This window comes from Chrysemys picta, chromosome 3 (assembly GCF_011386835.1).
Source record: "Chrysemys picta bellii isolate R12L10 chromosome 3, ASM1138683v2, whole genome shotgun sequence".
In the NCBI taxonomy this organism is placed as follows: Eukaryota; Metazoa; Chordata; order Testudines; family Emydidae; genus Chrysemys; species Chrysemys picta.
This window is the reverse complement of record NC_088793.1, coordinates 158,544,929-158,557,751: the sequence shown is the minus strand read 5'-3', so window position 1 is coordinate 158,557,751 and position 12,823 is coordinate 158,544,929.

Sequence of the window (12,823 nt, the reverse complement as noted above, 5' to 3'; positions counted from 1 at the left end):
TCACCCTCAGTGGCACCAGGTTTGTATAATTTTTGGTGGTGCCCAGAACGGGTCCAAGTCCTGCCCCTCCACCTCCACCTCTGCCACATCTGCCTTGTAAGCAGATATATATTTTTTAAAATAATGTAAAAATGGACTGGAAACAGTAAGAGTTTAACAGTTTCCCTATATTGCACAATATCACTATCATAAGAAAAAATTATTTAACTAAGAATATCAGCTTTATTAATACTCTTTTGAATACGGAAACAGCCAAGCACTTTTGGATCAATAGCCCTCAAAAGCAAATACTTTCTAAAATTAAAACAAAATATAGCCCCTTCTTTTGCAATGTTCTTCAGGAGGCAGCAAACAGTGTTTTCAATGCAATTTAAAAGAATAACGGGGAACATTTTTCTGTGGGTGTTAAGGGTTTGTTCTTATAAAACTAATTTTTTAGATAAAGTGGAGTTGTCACCGTACTAAGGGCTTGTCCACACTGGAGTTTCACACTGAGATGAAACTGTGCCAACACAAGTCAGGGTTAACTGGGCCTGGATTGTCTTCACTAGGGACTTGCACAAATGCAGCTATGCTGGTGTAAAATAATCCAGTGCAGACAAGGCCTACAAGTCAGACAGTCTAGCACCCACAGCAATGCACACCTAAGAACCACTTATAAAGAACAAAGGAAAGAAATGCCAACTCCTAAGCAAATGTAAGCGGGGGAATGGTCACGCTATTGTGGGGAACTTTCCTGGCTTCTGCACTACCCCGGTGAAATGGGCTAGCAGAAGGATCTGAGTCCTCGTTCCCACTTCCTTTACCCAGAGGCCTCCCTGCCCTCGAGGACTCCCCTTCCACTCTCCTGTCTGGCAGAGTCCTCGTAACCCCAACAAGGCTGGGCCCAGGATTCCTGGGGGGCTCGATCTCCAACCTTGCTGTGGTCACCTAGGGCAGAGGTGGCCAAACTTTTTGGGCCGAGGGCCACAGCTGGGTGGGGAAATTGTATGCAGGGCCAGGGCAGGGGGTTGGGGTGCGGGAGGGGTGTGGGAGAGGGTGCGGTGTTCAGGAAGGGGCTCAGGGCAAGGGATTGGGGCAAAGGAGGGGTGAAGAGTGCAGGAGGGGGATCAGGGAAGGGGGTTGGAGTGCAGGAGGGAGCTCAGGGCAGGGGTTGGGGTGTAGGAGGGGTGTGGGGTGCAGCAGGGGGCTCAGGGCAGGGGGTTAGGGTGCAGAGTGCAGCAGGGAGCTCAGGGCAGGGGGTTGGGGTGCAGGAGGGGTGTGAGGTGTACGAGGGGGCTCAGGGCAGGGAGTTGGGGTGCAGGAGGGGTGCGAGGTGCAGGCAGGGGGCTTAGGGCAGGGAGTTGGGGGTGGGGTGCAGGAGGGATTTGAGCTCCGGCCCGGTGCCGCTTACCTAAAGCAGCTCCGGGGTGGCAGCAGCGCGCACCAGGGCCAGGGCAGGCTCCCTGCATGCCTGCCCTGGCCCCGCTCCAGGAAGCGCTGTGGCTCCTGGGGGAGGAGGGGCAGAGGGCTCTGCGTGCGCTGCCCTTGCCGTTCCTCCAGGTACCTCCCCCAAAGCTCCCATTGGCCAGGGTTCCGCATTCCCGGCCAATGGGAGCCTCGGGGGGGGGGGCGGTGCCTGGAGGCAAGGGCAACGCACGTGGAGCCCTCTGCTCCCCCACCCAAGGTCCACTTCTGAGAGGAACGCAGGGCCCGTGGCACCATGGGGGCAATCCCGTGGGCTGGATCCAAAGCCCTGAGGGGCCGGATCCAGCCCACAGGCCGTAGTTTGCCCACCCCTGGGCTAGGGTGTCCCCACTCCAGGGTACTCTCTCTGCACTGGACACTTCCCTGACTCACTGATCATTACATACAATTTAAAGCAAATACAATTTATTTAATCAGCAACTAATTTAAAAAAGAATAAGGAAAAAATAGGAAAGGTTAAAGGAAAACATCATCCACTCTGGGGCAGGGGACATTACAAACAGTGTCTCTGGGATGTCAGGGCAGTTCACAGTCTGTTCCTTATAGGTCCCAGGCCTCCTTCTCAGGCCCTGGCTGTACTGCAGGGATGCTGTGGGTTGGACACTTGCTCTGGTGGTGGCCACAAACCTCCGGGCTTTGGGTGGTGGGACCCTTCTTCCCAGTGTCAGATCCCTATCAGGTTAAGATCGCCCTCCCAGTCTGGCCTGCAAGGACCCTTGGCTGGGGGTGTCTTTCTACGCTGGGCCCTTTGCCCAGGGTTCCCCCTTGGCTGGCCCCAGTTGCTCACCGCACTCAGCTCCAGAGCTCCAGCCCCAGCTCCACTGTTCTAGCTCCGGCTCCACTCTGCCTCAGCACTGCTGCTGCTCTGCCTCCAGCTCCCTGGGCTGCTTCTCTGGCTCTGTCCCTGCAGCCCTGCTCCTAGCACAGGTCTGCTCTCTGAGCTGCTTCTGTAACTCTGCTCCCAGCTCTGACCTGCTTCCTGGGCTGCTTCTCTGGCCCCTCTGAATCTGGCACAGTTCTGCTCCCCAGCTTAGCTCGGGCCCCTACTTTCTCCTTAGCTCAGCCCCACTTTGTCTGACCCAGGCAATTCCAGCTCACACGGAGGACGGGACGCCGGCCTCCTGACTCCCTGATTAGCCTGCCCACCCTGTCAATCAGGCTGACCTGGAGCATTGGACTCTCCCCATTGTTCCTGGGGACTGTCAGTCTCAGGGTCCTGATTTCCCATTGACCCTTCCCCTTTCTTTTAGTACTGGGAGCTAGCCAACCAAAAACACCGCCACTGAATAAGGGGACAACAGTTCCCATTACACAAAGAATGGGGCTGGGGATGAGGGGTTCATGGTGCAGGAGGGGGTTCAGGGATAGGGCAGAGGGTTGGGGTATGGGGAGGTGAGGGCTCTGGATGGGGGTGTGAGCTGTGGGGCTGGGGATGAGGGGTTTGGGGGTGTGGGAGGGGCTCAGGGAGAGGGTTGGGGTGCAGGGGTGAAGGCTGTGGGGTGGGGAGGGAGTGAGGGCTGTGGGGTGGGGTGAGGGGTACACAATGCAGGAGGGGGCTCAGGGCTGGGGCAGAGGGTTGGGGTTGGGGGGTGAGGGCTGTGGCTGGAGGTGCAGGGTTTGGGGTGGGGCTGGACTGGGGATGAGGAGTTCAAACTTTGAGGTGCAGCAGGCAGGCTGCCCCAGGGCTGGGGCCAGAGAGGAGGACCCCCTAGCCCTCTCCCCACCAGCAGCAGTGAGCTCCAGGGGAGGGCCCCCCTTCCCTCCCCTCCCTTCTGGCATGACACACCCAAGCCCCAGGATGCTGCCAGGAGGTCTCGGAGTCGCTTGCCGCGGGGCGGCTTCCATGCCACTGCATCTCCTCCCCTTCTCCCTCTGCAGGCGCAGCAATCAGCCTGCCGCCGCTCCCTTAGTCAGCAGCGGCTGGTGAGGGAGTGTAGTATGGAGCTTCAGGGAGCAGCTGCCCACTGCCCAGGGTGCAGGTCACAGGTGAGGCAGGGTCCAGGGATGCTCGGGGGAGGCACGCAGAGGTGGGAGGAGGACTGGGGGAGAGATCCGGCCCCAAACATTGGTGGAGCCAGGCCCCTGGGGCCCTGAATTTGCTGGAGCACAAGCACCACGGGCCCATACAACTCACTGCCCTGCTCACCCTCTCTGCCCATCAGTGTGGGAAGGTAAATAACAGCTGGGCACCAGCTTCCCTCCCATTGCACAGACTCTGGTGAGGCAGGTAGCCCAATCAGGGAAACAAAAAGGTTCCTTATGCCCCCTTATTCCTTTGAATGCATGTATAGCCCAACGCATGACTGAGCCATTAATGTTTCAGTGCCTCTGTGTCCTCACCTGTAACATGGGATAGTGGTACCTACCTTGTGTCAGTGCTTCGAGCTCTTTGGATGAAAGATGCATTAGAGGCAGAAGGTTTTCATACATAACATGTTCTTTGTTTATGGGAGAGGAATATTTCTAAAGGAAGGAGGTAAGAGATGGAGATGAACCAAGTGTGAGGAAAACAAACCTGAAGGAGGTGCCTGTACATGGAATCTACCTAGATAGTTTGGGTTTGTTGAGATCCCCAAAGAGTGGGCTCACTGACATGGCCACATAGTACCCTGGCCTTGTTACTAGATTTGCCCATTACTTTGGGGTACGCTCATTTATTAGGATTACTCTTCTGAGGGGGGGGTTTCTGTAATTCTATCAATGTACTGCTTGTGTCACATGTGTTTTTCATATGGAGCTCTACTCCTCCCTTCTGCAAGTCCCCTCCCAATGGAGCTCTACCTACCTACCTACCTACCTACACACATACACAGCATGTCTGAGCAGACCAGGTCAATCAGCACTTTCAAGCTGACCCCTTATGTGCCCCTGGGCTCAGTAGGCTGGGCCAAGCAGCACTTTCAACCTGTCACCCTTATATGCCACAGGTTCAGCATGTCCCTATCCCCACTTTCACATTACAATTGTACTGGTAGTAACCCACTTGATGAGCAAACCCCACAGTATTTTTGGGAGCTACAGGGATCTTTAGCTTAGGTAAAAGAAGTGTTGCTGCAGAGTAAATGGGGAAGGTAGAAACACAAAAGAATAAAGTTCAGAGAGAGAGAGAAGCAACCAGCTTAACCATAAAAGTTATTTATTGAATAATAGTGATAACTACACAAGGAGAGCCTAAACCAACATAACAGTTACATTATTAAAGGTTAATACCTGAGGTAGAAAAGAAAAGAGAGAGAGAGAGGGAGGGATCTCACCCACTCCATGAGGCTTGAACTGGTCGGGGTTCCAGGGTGATGGTGGTAGCTCAGGGTCCTGAGTGCTGGAGACAGGCAGAGCCCCAGCACGATCAGTCAGGAGATGGAGTCCCAGTGGAACTGATGCAGAGTTTGGGTGCATGCATCAGAACACTGACTTGAACATAGGTAGGCATTTTTGTATAGAAACAGCAATGGTTCAAGGGAGAACACTAGATTTGCTTATGGGTAAACTGATGACTCAAGAGTTTTCTTTAGGCTAGACAATAGGAGCTGATCACTCTTGGCTATGAGTGGTGTTTTCTTCCAGGGAGCTCACAATGCAATCAGGCTGCTTCAGTATTTTGGATATCAATAAAAGATTTATTACTAGAATTGGTCTGATAACTGCTGAGCTGGGTGTGTGCAGGTGTAGGTTCATTAACATCCAGAGCAGAGATCCCCCATGATGCAGTGCTTCCCTGCTTTTCTGGTCCCAGAGTTCAGTGCGAGTCTCTGTTCTCCATTCTGTATGTAAATTGAGATGTCTCCCTGTCCCATCTTTCATGCAGATGAGGCTAGGGGAGTTGTCTCTGTTCTCCATTCTGTATGCTAATGGAGATGTCTTAATATTGTCACCCTTGTCAGGAGGGGTCAAGGTGTGTCTCCGAACGCCCTTCACTGCTCTCTGCAAGCCTTTTCTCTGATTGGTTTTGGTTCAAACAGAGACTGGTGGTGGTGGGGGTGTCTTTCATGAGTCAGACAGGCTGGATACTGCATCCTGGTTCCTAGGGTTACCGTACGTCCGGATTTTCCCGGACATGTCCGGCTTTTGGGGGCTCAAATCCCCGTCCGGGGGGAAATCCCCAAAAGCCGGGCATGTCCGGGAAAATCGGGAGGGAGGGCTCGGCCGGGGCCTCTTTGGCCGGGGCCGGTGTGGGGCCGGGCCGGGGTCGCGGGGCCGGGGGCATGGTGCTGGGCCGGGCACGGTGCCGGGCGGGGAGCCGGGGGCGCGGGGGGGTGCGCTGGGCCGCGGGGCCGGAAGCCAGTCCGGGCCGCCGGGGGGTGCGCTGGGCCGCGGGGCCGGGAGCCGGTCCGGGGGTAGCGGGGGGGTGCGCTAGGCCGCGGGGCCGGGAGCCGGTCCGGGGTCGCGGGTCCGGGGTCGTGGGTCCGGGCCGCCGGGGGGTGCACTGGGCCGCCGGGGGCCGGCAGTGCTGGGCGGGCCGGGGGTGGTCGGCCGGGGGCCGGGGCCGGCACCCCAGGGCCCGAGCCGACCCAGGCTGGAGCCGCCGGGGGGCCAGCCTGGGCCGCGCCTCCTCCCCCCACACTCCCCCTTACCTGCTTCAGGCTTCCCGCGAATTAAATGTTCCCGGGAAGCAGGGGAGGGGGCAGAGACTTTGGGGAGGGGGCGGAGTTGGGGCGGCGCTGGGGGCGGGGCCCCGTGGAGTGTCCTCCATTTGGAGGCACAAAATATGGTAACCCTACTGGTTCCCCAAGAACACAGAGCTGACTGGTATCATTGTAGCTGCCTTTTCATGCAGTTGTGCTTAGCTGAAAAGGCAGCCCTTGGAATGAGCTTTCTATTCTCCAGCCTTATGCCATTCTATTTTTAGTCACAATCATTGCAATGATGTTGAATAAACTTGTTGCTGTTCGGACTGTTTTGGTCTTGAATACAACAAATTAATGCTGAGAGCAAAGTGCTTTGTCTACAGATAATTAGCTGCACTTAGGCTGTCATTACTTATGTCTGTTTCATCCATTTCCTTGGGCCTAACCCCCTTGTACAAAGCCTACGTAGCTGGAGAAGGAATCCTCCAGGCCCCCAAAGTCACATAGAAATTACATCAACCCCGAGGCTGCTGTAAACCCCCACTGCTATTGGGGAGGGGAATAACTGCTAATGAATCAGCATAGCCGCTAACAAATCCATTGCTCCTGCTCCCTTCTCTACATCTTAATGTGCAGGGATGTGAGGCTGGAATCTAGCATGCAGAGATGTGCACTTTCCTTATGGAGTCCAGAAATCCTGCTTCCACTCTCCAGCAGTAGAACCACTCTGGTTTCTGTTAACTTCTAGGAACTCTTGACTTTTGCTCAGAAGGCCTAATCCAAAATCCATTGAAGTCAGTGGAGGTTTTTCCATTGACTTCAATGGACTTTGGATCCGGCCCATAGATTGCTATAGAAATGTGGGAGTATCCCCACTGCAAAGCCTTTCCTCTGTTACTTTGTCCCATCTGTGCAGACTGAACTTTGCATCAATGATCTGATCCATATTACTGCTCTGGTAAGTTATTCAGTCACTCGTTACTTGTGAAAATGCTGCTATGTACTGTAGTCTGTGTTCCACTGGGATTAACTAAGGCTAAACACTAGGAATATTAAAAAAAATGTTTAAAGGCATTTTATTTTTCCGCATTGACACTAATATAGACATTTATAGTAACACCATATACATTCTTGAACCAGCTACTTAGACATAGTGGGGGAAAGATAGTGTCAAATTCTGTTATCCTGCACAAGGCCAGAGTTAATGGAGTTTTCTGCAAGCGAGGGGATACCGGCCCCATGGGAAGGGGAACAACCCCAGATGACTATCCATATTCACAGTGGTAGCTTTAATCTAGTTAAGTATAAATTTACAGGCATTAATCCACTGATCCTTAAGAGTAACCTCTTGACTTTAATACATGGCTCCAACAAAATCCATTATGGTTTCTGGGAACACTGCTTGAAAAATGTGTCCAGATTATACAGTAGAGAGACAGTGTAGTTCATACACCGGTGCAAAATGAATATAAAATGCTACCAAACTGACATTTTCCACTTGTACCTGAGATAAAGTTTGACCACCACTTTTCACAGATGTAAAAAATCTACACAAAGTGAAAGGCAGAGGATAATCAAGCTGCCAGTGTTGGCTAAAAACTGTGCAGTGCAGATAAGAGAGGAGCATTTTGACTGTAGTTATTTATTATTGCACAATATCATTTCTGCTTCTCTTGCAGTGTTATTGACAACTCTGCAGAGGATGGGGTTGGGGCAGAGGTGAAAGTAAGCCGGTACGTTCCGGTGCGCGCCGTACCGGACTGGCTTCCTCAGGTGGCAATTTAAAGGGCCTGGGGCTCCCAGCAGTGGCTGGAACCCCGGGCCCTTTAAATCGCTCCCAGAGCCCTGCTGCTGGAGCCCCGGGGTAGCAGTGGCGGCCGGGGGCTCTGGCGGTGATTTAAAGGGCCAGGGGCTCCCAGCCGCCTCTACCGCAGTGGAGCCCTGGGCCCTTTAAATTGCCGACGGAGCCCCAGGGGTCCCGGAGCTCTAAAGGCCCCACCACTTCTGGCTGAGGCCCTGCCCCCTGCTCAGGACTCCGGCGTACCGGTAAGTCCTTTAAGTTACTTTCACCCCTGGGTGGGGGGGAAATATGGAGTTAAAAGTAAATATTCACTTAAAAAATTAAGTTCACATTTATTGAAATGAGTATTTAAAATCCATGTAGTTACTTTAAAACACACGCCTGATATATTTTCACATAAATCTTAACTGGTTCTTTGATTGTGAATTATACAATCCAGCAAATGGAAGAATGGATACTTTAACAAAGCTTCATGGAGCATTATTATGTGAAGATGTTTTCTAATTGTGATATTTCCATTTGCTGTTCCGGATCTCCCAGCCTGACCGAGCCCATCATAGTGATGCCCTTGCCCCGCATATCTATAACAACAGTGCCCCAGCGATATGAGAAAAAACAAGCGTAGTTGTGCCTTCCTAGCTGCCAAGTAACATCTTGTCATGTAACCATATTTACTCCTGAACAAATTGCATCCGCTTTGTCACTTTGAATCACTTGCCCTTTCAGAGGGTGAGGACTTCATATTCCAGAACTTGTACTAGCCCATGCAGCAGTGATTTTAAACTATCTTGACTTTATAAGAACTCACTGGTCATCATGCTGAAACGTACCTTAAGCCAAGGGCAATTTACACTGACCTATTTGTTCTTGAGTTTCAGCTTTACTGTATTTCTTGAACTGGAAAGGAGATTTATCTCTTAAACTTTATCATCAACCTCAGTACCTTGTGTTTGGAAGTCTCCCTCCCCCTGCCTTTCACAGAGTGAATTTTAGTACACATTAAAGTGATTGATAGCACTAAACACACTTCTCTGAAAATGCTCCTCAATTCTGACCTTCAGCTTCCCTGCGATTTCAGTCCTGAACAGTTTTGGAGGCAGTAAGAGGGGTATAAATGAATGATGAAGTTACATAAAATAACCAATGGAAGAGAGAAGTTAAATTGGGGGCTCTTACTTACCCTTTTTCATAATACAAGAACAAGGGACCATTCCATGAAATTGAAAGGCAACAACTATGAAACTGATAAGTAAATAGGCATATAATTAACCCGTGGAGCTCATTGCCACAAGAAATTGTTGAGGCCAAGAGTTCAGTATGAGTTCACAAAAGCCAATACCTTTATATACATAATGAGATCATCTAGTTACATGTGAGGGAATAAAAATGAATGCAAGATATAAACCCAAACATTGCACGGTATAAGCTAGCTACTAACTGATGGAGTTTAGCAGACAATTTACCCTACGAACAGGTTATTCCATTATGAAGTTTTATACACCTTTCTACGATTTCTAGAAACAGCCACAGCCAGAGACAGGCTATTAAACTAGATGGGCCATCAGTCTGATCCAGTATGGCAGTTCCTACATTCAGATTCTGTTCTCACGTGGTTGCAAATCCAAAAAAAGTTTGCTGAATTCAAAGTTGCTTTTTAAATTATTTCATTTTCTACACTGAGGGTGAAATTTTCAAAAGCACATAAGGGACTTAGGAGCCTAAGTCCCAATTTCAAGAGACTTGTGTGTTTAATAGCCTAGGTCTCATGGAAAGTCACTTTTGAAATTTTACCCTGAAATTAGTGTACATGTTTATTTAACACCATAAATGTACTTGAATCAACTACTTAGAAATGAAATAAAAATAAGGCAAAATCTTGTTTTCCTGTGCAAAGTTTCTGTAAAGCAAAGAAGCATGGTCATGTGCTTAAGGCAGTAAAGTAGCCCTCACAAAGTCTGAGTTCAGTTCCTGCCTGTGCACAAGCTTCCTGTCTGACTGTGGTCAAGTCACTTAATACCCCATTTTACACATGGTGAATTGAGACATTAGTACTTTTCTCCCACCTTTCTTTGCCTTGTCAATTCAGATTATAAGGTCATCTGGTCTGAGATTGTCACTTACTATGTGTTTGACTAGTGCCTAGCACAATGGGGCCCAGACTGGGACTGGGTTAGCAGAATGATACTATAATAAAAATTATTAATAATATTTTTTCCATAGGAGGAAACAATCTGAATTCAATGGAGTTAGTCAGGATTTATTCTCACCAATGTAACTGAGATCAGGCTTTGACCTTTTGGGTTGCTGCTCAGTAGAGCCCTAGCAGCAAATTTAAAGGTGACAGAAATGGTGGTGTACATTAGCTAGTGAGTGGAGGGAATGTGATGATCTACTGTAGCAGAAAAAGCAATTAACAAAAAGAATAAGTTAAAATAGAGAGCGGTTATGTTATCCTACACCCTTTTGCACCCTTCTGTTGCCTTTTTTCTTAACCCTTTGTCCACCTTCTGAGCATATAATTTACACTTACTTACACTGACCTGCCAACATTAAATGTAAGGCTGGGCTACACACTGACTCACACTGAAATACCTGTTGTAGAGATATGTTTATGTAGGGTGACCAGATCACCAAAGACAAATATCGGGACGCGGGGGGGGGGGGGGGGTGACGTGGGGGGGGCGTGGCGGGGGGGGTGACGTGGGGGGGGGCGTGGCGGGGGGTGACGTGGGGGGGGGCGGGGCCAAAAAAAAAAAAAAAAAAAAAACTTCCTCCGCAAGTGCTGGAGGGAGGCCCGGGAGACTCAGGGGAAGCGCGGGGCCGGGGTGAGTAACAGTCCGGCCTGGCCCCGAGCAGGCAGGACTCAGTCGGGCGGTAGGGAGAGGAGGGGGGCGGCCCGCGGGGCCAGGAGGCGGCTGTTCTCCCCCCCCGGGCAGCGGGACTCGGGAGCAGCCGCTGCTGCAGCTCCCACTGCCGCGGGAGAGGAAGCGGCCATGGCGCTTGGCGCCCGCGGCTCTGGCGCCCCCGAACCCCCCGAGCCGGGGCCTGCTGCGGGGACCCAGCAGCGCGCACGCTGCGCCCAGCCCCTGGCCAGCGTCTGGGCTGCTGCCCAGCTGGTGCTATCGCGCGGCGGCCCTGGAGTGGGGGCAGCAGGCCCCAGCCCCCCCGTCCCGCAGGGGAACGAACGGGGCTGGGCGGCCGATGCCTCCACCCCGGGGCCACCGCGCGATAGCACCAGCTGGGCAGCCCAGACGTGCCTAGCCAGGGGCTGGGCCCAGCGTACGCGCTGCTGCAGGCCCCGGCTCGGGGGGTTCGGGGGCGCCAGAGCCGCCGAGCGCCATGGCCGCTTCCTCCCCCGTCGCCTGGCCCCGCAGGTCGCCCCCCTCCTCTCCCAACCACCCGAGTCCTGCCTGCACTGGGCCAGGCCGGACTCTTACTCACCCCGGCCCCGCGCTGCCTCTGAGTCTCCCGGGCCTCCCTCCAGCACTTGCGGAGGGAGGGGGAATGGTGAGCCCAGGGAAGAGGCGGGGATTCGGGGAGGGAGCCAATCGGGGGAGGAGGGGGCGGAGTCGGGGCAGGGGGGGGGGGGGCGCGAGCACTTCCGGGCTCGAGGCTCGGGGCATTTCCTTGTTTGTCCGGTTGTCCCGACCGCACGTCGGTCGGGACGCGGGACAAACAAGGAAATATCGGGACGGTCCCGATAAAATCGGGACGTCTGGTCACCCTATGTTTATGAAAGATTGTGATTTGGAGATGCTCCCTCAGAAGAGACAGCATTGTGAGTGTGGGAATTTGGAGATGTGCCCTTTGAGGTGGAGGTTGGGATCACAGCATGGCTATGTGCAGCAGCTCACTCTAGAAGTGCTCCAGTTTGTTTTATTAAAGTTTTATTCCTTTCTCATTCTCTGGTTTGTTATTTAATGAACCTCATGATTGTTACATGGTGTCAGAAGTGCTGAATGAGAAGGAAACTGCAGTCATTTTGAAGTTAACTCCTGTGTTTGCAACTGAAAGCAGAGACAAAGGGAGGCACCAGAGAAGCAAGGTGGAGCAGCAGGCACAGAGGCTTTTTCATGTATTTGGTGAGCACAACAGTAGATTGACCTGCTTAAGGGTGTGTGTGTGCCAAAAATGGATGTGTTGCAACCTCCATCAGTCTGCCATTGTCAGGCAATGTTGCAGAGAACTGGAAAAAATTCAGCCAAAGATTTTATTGTATTTAGCAGCCATAGGGGCAGAGGAGAAAAATGATAAAGTGACATCATCCTATTTTTTTTTTTGCATGTTGTTGGGGAGGAAGCTTTCTTTTATAGTTTTTTCTTAACATTACATAACACAATTAGGCTATAATAACACATCTACGGATTGGACAAGAAGGAGAATCATGTGTTTATCACATGTATAGCCCCACACCGATTGGTTCAACCGCTTCTTACATAAGGCCATGATTTATTACCTTGTTTACCTCATCTTATATAATCCTAGACCACCAGGGGGCCTTACATAAGGCCATGATCATCTTATATAATCCTAGACCACCAGGGGGTCTTACATAAGGCCATGATCATCTTATATAATCCTAGACCACCAGGGGGCCTTACATAAGGCCATGATTTGTTTACCTGGCAAGTGTCCCATCGTGACCCTTACCTCCTCATGGAACTTTCCATTAGGTTGGTGTAGGGATGATACATCCCCACACCTCCCCCCTTTTTCTTAAATAAGGAAATGCCCACGAAAACCATTGGGGTGTAAATAAGGATAGCCAATAAGACATGTTCTAAAGGGATCCGATGGGGTGGCCATGGACAAGCAAAAAGGGCTTCTTGGCCAGTCTGGTTTGCCCAGGTGACCCAAACATTTTGTTGTGGGTTAACAAAAGGTACAGAGTTTGGACATACAAAGACCCCTGCTCCTATAATAAGGAGTCCGAACAAACAGAAGTACAGCATTATTAGGTGTTTAGGCTGTGACAAACAACAAGTGCAGG